The following is a 9,668-nucleotide window of genomic DNA, read 5'->3' as shown; positions in this document are numbered from 1 at the left end:
TCACTCATTAAGGGGCTGTGACCAGGCTAGCTGCCTTATTGGTGCAGAGTTCTTGTTGTGATTTTGTTAATTTTTATTTTTTAAAAAAATGCAAAAGATCTTCACTTCCTCACATTTTCCCCCTCAAAAATCTGTCCTGAAGCCATAAGAAAGGCAGAGCAAAAGAGGGGACCAGGGCAGAGAGGGGAACCCAAAGGTTGTGGAGCAGAGGCATCTGAAAGGGGGCAGGGTAATGTCCCAGGGACATCAGGGATCTGAAGGATGGTGGGAGGTGTTGCCAGGAAGGCAGAGTCCGAGCACAGGGAGGAGGAAGCCTGCAAGCAGGAGGTGCTGGCAGAGGCCACAGGAACACTAGCAGCATAAGCAGACCCTAGTAAAAGTAGACAGTGGGGCTGGAGAGATGGCTCAGTGGTTAAGGGCACTGAATGCTTTTCCACTGGACCCTGGTTCAAATCCCAGCACCCACATGGCAGCTCACAACTGTCAGTAACTCTAAAGAGCTGACATTCTCACACAGATATATATGCAGGCAAAACACCAATGCACATAAAATAAAGGTAAATAAAAAAAATAAAAGTCGACAGTAAGAACTAGGTTTCTTTTTAGAGAGGACTTTATGAACATGTAGAAAGAGGAAAGTGGAACAGTTCCTGTAGGTGCTGCTGACAGTGTAGGGTTAAAAGCGGAGTTACTGGTGAGCCCCCGCGAACATGAGCACATTCAGAGCAAGCCACACGTGTCCTTGACATAAGAGTGCAGACACACCTGCCTCCCAGCTGTCCCCGAAAGGGCTTTGGTGCTACAAGCCCTCCAAAGTCTTGCGCACTCCTGGCAGGTGAGTACTGCATATAACATTTTACCCAAGGACTCAGAGCATGGCAGAGAGATGCTGGGTCCAAGGCTGGGGCAGGAAATGAATCCAAATGTGTCTCACTGCCAGGAAGAAAGCTTACTTAAAGAAAGCTGGCGCTCCATCAGTGGAGTGCAGCCAGCCTGAAGGAGCCGCCAATGGCGGGAACCCAGGAGCGCTGGGGATTTTGCACAGGGAGAACGGTCACGCTAGTGTCAGTGTCAGGTTGGAGGAGGCGAATACGTAATTCAATCTCGAATACACATCTGGAAAGGACCCTTGGAGACCGAAGGACACACTTGACAACAGATGGGATGTAAGGCACCCAGGGCAGAGCTACTTCCCTGTCCCTGCCCCAGCTCCAGAGGCAGTGCTACAGTGAATGAGCACGCGTTCACCTCAAGGCAGCAAGGTGGCCACTTATTTAAAAATGGTTTCTGGCATAAGGTTCCTTGTAGAGCAGTTGAAATTTTCTGTGAATATGACCTTTTAAAAAAGAAAATGTGGGTTGCTGGGCATGGTGCCACACACCTTTAGTCCCAGGACTCAGGAGACATGGAGTTAGGTGGATCGCTGTGAGGTCAAGCCCAGCCTGGTCTACAAAGTGAGTCCAGAACAGCCAGGATTACACAGAGAGACCCTGTCTTGAAAAACCGACGAATGAATGAATGAATGAATGAATGAATGAATGAATGAATGAAATGAGGGGCTGGAGAGATGGCTCAGCAGTTGAGGGCACTGTCTGCTCTTCCAGAGGTCCTGAGTTCAATTCCCACAACCACATGGTGGCTCACAACCATCTATGATATGATCTGATGCCCTCTTCTGGCGGGCAGGTGTAAATCTTTTTTTTTTTTTTTTTTTAATGCAGGGCTGGTGGGTGTAGCTCAGTTGGTAGAGTGCTTGCCTAGCAGGCAAGAAGCCCTGGGTTTGAGCTGGGCATGATGGCACACGCCTGTAATTCCAGCACCCGAGGAGGCAGAAGCAGGCGGATCTCTGAGTTCGAGGCCAGCCTGGTCTATAGATGTAAGTTCCAGGACAGAGCCAGGATTACATAGAGAGACCCTGTCTCAAAAGACAAAAACAAAGCAACAAAGGCCCTGGGTTTTACCCTTTAGCATGGGATAAATGGGGTATTGTGCACACCTGTAATCACAGCATTTGAGAGTCTGAGGCAGGAAACTCAGGAGTTCAAGGCCATGAGTCCCTGGATTCAAATAAGAAAAAAAAAATTTTTTTAAAAAGGAAAAAAAAAATCAGTACCAACCATATCATTCAGCTTTTCCCTGCTCCTCGATCAGCCTTGATCCATCTGGCCAGGGCGGGCATGCTGTCCAGCCCCAGGAGAGGGACCCTGGATGGTCAGCCAGTGACCTGTGGAGGTGTCAGGGGTGAGGCACCCAACCGGAAGGGAACATGTGCGGGGAGTCGGGTGGGGTGGGTGGGAAGGGTGGAGGGTCCCTTAGCTGATGGGAAGAATACCACCCCTCATTTTCTTCAGTGGGAGAGGGGCTCGTACTCACAGCTGGAACCTCAGGGGGATAATCTGGGGACTGCTGATTGCATAACTTAACAAGGAGTCTTGCTTCCAGGAAAACTGGGTGGGTAGAAAATGCAGGGGGAGGTTAATAGTTCTCTTAAGAAACAAATGAAAACTCCTTTGCTTTCCCAACTCCTCACCTTGGCCTGACTCTATTACAGCCAACACAAGAAATAGTGAGAACTTAAGTATGTGTTAGTCCAAGACCTGTTTCCCAGAATGGGCCAGACTGCGGAGGCCTGACTGCGGAGGCCTGACTGCGGAGGCCTGACTGGGGAGGCCTGACTGCGGAGGCCTGACTGCGGAGGCCTGACTGAGGAGGCCTGACTGGGGAGGCCTGACTGCGGAGGCCTGACTGGGGAGGCCTGACTGTGGAGGCCTGACTGGGGAGGCCTGACTGCGAGGCCTGACTGGGAGGCCCTGACTGCGGATGCCTGACTGGGGAGGCCTGAACTTGCGGAGGCCTGACTGGGGAGGCCTGACTGCGGAGGCCTGACTGCGGAGGCCTGACTGCGGAGGCCTGACTGGGGAGGCCTGACTGCGGAGGCCTGACTGGGGAGGCCTGACTGGGGAGGCCTGACTGGGGAGGCCTGACTGGGGAGGCCTGACTGCGGAGGCCTGACTGCGGAGGCCTGACTGGGGAGGCCTGACTGCGGAGGCCTGACTGGGGAGGCCTGACTGGGGAGGCCTGACTGCGGAGGGCCTGACTGCGGAGGCCTGACTGCGGAGGCCTGACTGCGGAGGCCTGACTGCGGAGGCCTGACTGGGGAGGCCTGACTGCGGAGGCCTGACTGGGGAGGCCTGACTGCGGAGGCCTGACTGGGGAGGCCTGACTGCGGAGGCCTGACTGGGGAGGCCTGACTGCGGAGGCCTGACTGGGGAGGCCTGACTGCGGAGGCCTGACTGCGGAGGCCTGACTGGGGAGGCCTGACTGGGGAGGCCTGACTGGGAGGCCTGACTGCGGAGGCCTGACTGGGGGGCCTGACTGGGAGGCCTGACTGCGGAGGCCTGACTGCGGAGGCCTGACTGGGGAGGCCTGACTGGGGAGGCCTGACTGCGGAGGCCTGACTGGGGAGGCCTGACTGGGGAGGCCTGACTGGGGAGGCCTGACTGCGGAGGCCTGACTGCGGAGGCCTGACTGGGGAGGCCTGACTGCGGAGGCCTGACTGGGGAGGCCTGACTGCGGAGGCCTGACTGGGGAGGCCTGACTGGGGAGGCCTGACTGGGAGGCCTGACTGCGGAGGCCTGACTGGGAGGCCTGACTGCGGAGGCCTGACTGGGGAGGCCTGACTGCGGAGCCTGACGGAGGCCTGACTGCGGAGGCCTGACTGGGGAGGCCTGACTGCGGAGGCCTGACTGGGGAGGCCTGACTGGGGCCTGACTGCGGAGGCCTGACTGGGAGGCCTGACTGGGGAGGCCTGACTGGGGAGGTTGGGGAGGTTGTCCCAAGCAATGCAAACCACAGGAGGGCCTTGGTGGCCCAGCACACATAGGGAACCACGCAAGCCCATGGTGCCTCCAAGCCGTAATAGGTCCTACGGATGGACGCCAAGAACTCACGCTGTGCCCTAGGGCTCGTGGTGCCAGATAGAGACAAGGCGCAGGGAGACTGGAGGCCATGGGTTAGCCCCAAGAGGCTGTGATCAGAACATAACTCAGGGTAAAGGATGAGCGGAGAGCGGGAGGCACACTAGGGACTATCTGTCTAACGTTAGTTGCAAGCACAGACTTCCCCAGCCCTTGAGGAGTGACTCTCCCCTACTTGATCTAGCAAGTAAACCCTGAGCCTCAAAGGTCAGCTTGTGGGGGCTTCAAGTAGCAGGCAACACCCTTGGTCATTTCACTTGTGTGCATAGAGCGCCACTGTGGGGCGCTGCTGGGAAGGTCAAAGGCCAACTGAGCTCGGTCTATTAAGACAGACTCCCTTTCTCAGTGGGGTTCTCTCTTCACCTGACCTAGGGAACCCCAGAAACTTGTAAGGAGCATCACACAGCCCTCGACTACAGGCCTGACTCTATCCTGATAGGACCTGTTCAGCAAGCACCTGGGGATTCCTAGAAATACCCCACCCTATGTTAAGCAGATTCTAGCCTTCAGCAAATGGCCTTTAATCATACCTGGAAGTTCTTCCCCCACCCAGAGGATAGCTAAGCACTGGGTTCTCTTTCTTGTGATAGGACCCCATGCTACTGCATGCAAATGAGGTACTGCACCACTGCATGTGGATTAAGTATCCTGGCACCCCTCACCCCAGCAAATCAGACACATTCACCCACTCACCCTCAAACCCCTCACCACTGCCCAAAGTTCATACATCCCTGGTTCCCTGAAATAAAGGTTGGCTGGCTTGCTCTCTCATGCTCGAAGTATGCCTCCACCATGGGTGTCTGAGACTCCATTTATTCTGGGGAAGAATTGCCGCTGGATGCCTGGGGCCTGGCTGCTGGTCAAGGCAGTCACAGCAGAGCTGCCCGCTGCTGAAGCCTGCACCGTCGCTGCTAGCTCGGTGCTGACCGCTGGTGAAGCACCGCTGGGCTTGCATCTCAACGGACCTGCCTGCCAGCTGGTTTCAGACATCCACCTGCTTCCTCCGCCATGCTTAGCCCAGCAGCTTGACAAAGAGCTCTAACACTTTGGTGTCACCGTGGGCTTGGGCAGCTCCCGAGTCTCCACTGCCACCTGATGCCAGCAGTCTCATTCTAAAAGAGCTAGCTAGCCGTAACACTCAGTGGAAAAGACCCTTTCCACACCCCAGCCTAGGGCACGGGCCTCACCCTAAAGTGCTCTAGTTGGTCCTGAGAGAAACAGGCCCTTTGATCTTGACTTCTGTCTGTCCTCATTCCGAAGCACGCAGCACCCAGACCGACCCACTGGATGCTGAGCGACACTCCACACAAACACACAGGACTCCATTTGTAGTCTAGAACTAGGGTAGTGGGCAGGGTGTGGTGTCTCGGCCAGAGGTTTCCCCAGGCTCAGACCTGCTGTGTCTCCACAGAGTGGCCTGCACAGCTGGAGGCGCTCCAGCAGATCTGAGGGAAGACAATTTGTCTTCCAGCTTTAAAGCGATGTCTGTCAGTGGCAAGCGCGGCAACGCCAGAATGCTTCAACGCCAGGAGCGATGGCTCGTGCCTATAATCCCAGTGCTCTGGATGCAGAGGCAGGAGGATTGCCAGCCAGTTTGAGGCCAGCCTGGACCACAGAGACCCTGTCTCAACAAGCGAATGTTTTAACATTAAATCCCTCAGGGATAGCAAGACCCAGCAGGTAAAGGCAGTTGCCTCCAAGCCTAATGACCTAAGTGTGATACCCGGAACCCAAAGGTGGAAGGAGACCAACTCCGTGGGGTTGTCCTGACTTCCACACACACCACGACTAATACCCACGTGCATAGACAAATGTCAATCGGTTTACTTTTACTTTAAACTACGTATTATGTGTATGGGGGTTTGTACATTTGCCCTTGGCGACCAGAAGAGGCCACTGGATCTCCTAGAGCTGGAGTTACAAGCAGCTGTGAGCTGTCTGGGAGGGGTGCTGGGAACTGATGTCAGGTCCTCTGGAAGGGTGGTGAGAGCTCTCAACAGTTAAGAGAAGATACATGTTGTGAGTAGCATACTACCCTGTGTTTGTGTCAACACGGCATTCTGTTAAATGTAAGCAATGACCACTGCTTATGTAGCCCTGCTGTGGTTTGAATGAAAATGGGCCCCATGGGCCCAAAGGGAGCAGCACTATTCGGAAGAGTGGCCTTTCGGGAGAAGGTGTGGCCTTGTTGGGGGACGCGTGTCAGAGGGAATGGCTGTGAGGTCTCAGATGCTCAAGCCAGGCCCAGTGTCTCTCTCTTCTCCTGCTGCCTGTGGACTCAGATGTAGGGCTCTCAGCTCCCTCTCCAGCACCATGTCTTGCCTGCACGCCGCCATGCTTCCTGCCATGCCGATAATGGACAAACCTCTGAACTGTAAGGGAGATCACAATGAAATGTTTTCCTTTGGTTTGTTTTGTTTTGTTTTTCAAGACAGGGTTTCTCTGTGTAGCCTCAGCTGTCCTGGACTTTGTAGACCAGGCTGGCCTTGAACTCACAGCGATCCTCCTGCCTCTGCCTCCTGAGTGCTGGGATTAAAGGTGTGCACCACTACACCTGGCCAAATGTTTTCCTTTGCAAGAGCTACTGTGGGAGATGGAGAGATGGCTCAGAGTTTAAGAGAACTGGCTGCTCTTCCAAAGGTCCTGAGTTCAATTTGTGGCAAGCACATGGTGGCTCACAACCATCCATGAGATCTGGTACTCTTTTTTGGCCTGCACACAGAACACTGTATACATAATAAATAAATAAAAATCTTAAAAAAAAAAAAGCTGCTGTGGTCATGGTATCTCTACACAGCAATAGAAACCCTAAGAAGCCCCATTTAGCATTTTGTCCTTTTAAAACTTGTTTCAGTGGATTTCACAAGTGAAGCAGCCCACTGTCTCTTGAGTCTGCCTTAACTAACAGGGTGGGAGCTGGTGCACACCTTTAATGCCAGCACTTGGGAGGCAGGTGAGGACATGCCCGTAGGCTTGCGTTAGACCCTGGCCTCTGAACCAGTCATTCAGGAAGCTAGCAACTGCCCATCACATCCTTTGTCCTGTCTCCAGGTTCCTTCCTCTCTTTTTACTATACTTCTAAGCTTCCTGCCTCCAGTGCAGCCTCATCATCCATCACAGTCCTGGGCTTAAACCCTGGCCTTGTACATACTAGGCAAGTGCTCTACACCCCAGCCCCACTTCCTAGAAAAAAAAAAAACCTTTTGTGGTGCAGCTCTGGGAACAGTCTATACATGGGGCCTCTTATGGGCGGCCTGGACTTCTACCAAGCCATGGGTGCCTAACAGCAATCCTGCTTCGTCTGTTACGGGTGCTGACCTTGGTCCATAGTGTCCACAGCCTCTTGTCCACTCCACTTCTCTCTGGCCAGGTGTAGCGCACTAGTACAGTCAGACACTAGATTCTGACAGGCCATCTGGGAGCCCTCCCACCTCCATCCCCTCCAACTACAGAGCCCTGGTACTGTTCCCATCGTGTGTCATGGAGAGCAGGCCAGGCTGGTCTCAGCTAGGACAGACATGCTAGATTAGTATTTCCCAAGGAAATGCGTGCTAAGTGCTCCACCCTCAAGGCTGAGTCTTTTTGTGCTAAGCGTAGAGATAAAGAGGCAGAAAACTGTGAGGAGGGTCAAGGCATGCTGCAGTTTTCCAGCATCAGGTTTTGTTTGGTTTTCTGTTTTGTTGTTTTCCTTTGTTTTTCCCCCCAGATTGAAAACTTGTTAAAGTCAGACTTAGACAAAACAAGATCTGGACACCCCACCTGTATCTGCTTAAACATGACAACTCTGGCGCAGCATGGAGCTGGTCCTCACCCAACACCTCACAGATGTTTCCCTTTAGTCCCAGCCCTGCTGGCCCCGTGTCAGCGGCAGCGTGGCCTGGCCTGAGGCTGATTTCCCACAGGCCCCTCAAAGGCCACAGCATTCAGAGTACAGATTTCCAAGATGAGAGCAAGGGTAGCCCTACCCTTAGTCAAGCAGACGCAAATAGCCTTTGACCCTGGCCCTGTGTGCCAGGGCCTGTGTTAGGTAGGCCTTGAGAGGACAGCAACATTTGAGGATAGAAAAAGGGAACCAGGAGTTCTGTGTTCTAAGTCTAGCAGGTGTCCTCTGGACACGCCTCTTCCATAGACTCCTATCTGTCCACGTGCGATCTTAAGGGACACAGGGGAGTCGCCTACTGGGGATGACAGTGGATACTGGGCAGGCTAAGGGAGCCAGGGCAGCGCTGAGGAGCAAGGTGCCTTCCCTACACTCCTTCATGCCCACCTCTGAGCCAGTGGTTTCCAGAAACACACACAGGCCTGCTGAGCTCAGTTCTGCGTGCACCCAATTGGCGCTCCAGCCGCCTCCTGACTTGTCTGCCTAAACTCAAACTCTTTCCCCACACATCGTCTTGGATTTTGGCCGGCATGGACCCTGCAGACCGATGCGAGCATCAAAGGTGTAGCCCATATTCTGAGTCTCCAAATACTCTCAGGAGAGACCAGCTGGTGACAGGCTGCTTCCTGAGGAAAGGGCCCTCTCCTCCAGGGTCTTAGGGTCTGCCACCCGAGGCTCCCTCTCCCTTCACACAGAACCAGTCCCAGTGTTCTATGGCTACGGCACCTCACTGCTATCCCAACACACAGGAACCAAATCACCTACAAACCAGACCTGGGGTTTTCTCATGGAGCCAGAGGCAGATAAGAGGTGTGAGCGAACAGGGAGGTGGCACAGCAATCTGGGCGACCCGTGCCGCGCGCGTGCCGGGGAATACATACAAAGCACTACTGTCATTTACACATCCCAAAGTGATCTAGTGGAAGCAATCCTTGGAGCGGAAGGCTTGTGTACATGGCTCACACTTGAGGTACCTGTCAGCACCACCACCGTTAATCATCCCTCACGAGCACACTGTAGGCACAGGACAGAGGATGATGATGCCTGCCTCGCTGGTCACCCGTATCACGGTAGTGGCACACACTGGGAAAACACAACAGGCCGGCTATGCTATCAGCAGGTAGGCAGCTCCCCTGGGAGACGCCCACGCCTGGGCCTGAAGGCGATGCACCAGGGCTGCAGCTCACACTATGGTTTTTCCATTAGGCGGGACATTCCTAGGGCCTCACCCCACTTGACTGAGGCAAGCAAGGAATGCAAATACTGCTGGCTGGCATGTTCTCCATGAGTCAGCTCCCTCCCCAGGGCCCCGTGAGACTGCCGTAGGAGCTCTGGTTCTCCCGGAAAATAACAAACACTCTTCTATCCATGAAGCTAAGCTCCCATGCTGCACTGTGAGCAGCCAGAGGACGAAAGCTGGCTGGTAAGCCAGTGACAACACTCCTTAAGCAGCCTTCACAGTGCTGTTGAATGTGGCCATCTTACGAAACACCAGGGAGGGCCATAAAACACAAAGGACTTTCAAAACAAGCGTGGAGTCTGACATGTTACGACGTGCCTGCAACCTAAGCCCAGGCAGGAAGATGGGATTTCAGAGGCATCGGGGGCGACAAAAGACTCTGAAGAAAGGCTGGCCAGGGACCCAAGAGGCCGCCAAGCCCCTGACCCAGGGCAGGTCTCCTGGATCTCCTGGCTAGCAGGAGGTTACCTGGCAGGTACAGAGGCAGGAGGCCTGGGCCCTCCTGTGGCCATGGCCCCTTATTCCTGACCTGCAGAAGCACCAAGTACATAAGGGAGTGAATCGCTCTTCT

This window comes from Acomys russatus, chromosome 32 (genome assembly GCF_903995435.1).
Source record: "Acomys russatus chromosome 32, mAcoRus1.1, whole genome shotgun sequence".
Lineage (NCBI taxonomy): Eukaryota > Metazoa > Chordata > Mammalia > Rodentia > Muridae > Acomys > Acomys russatus.
This window is presented reverse-complemented; position numbering follows the sequence as displayed.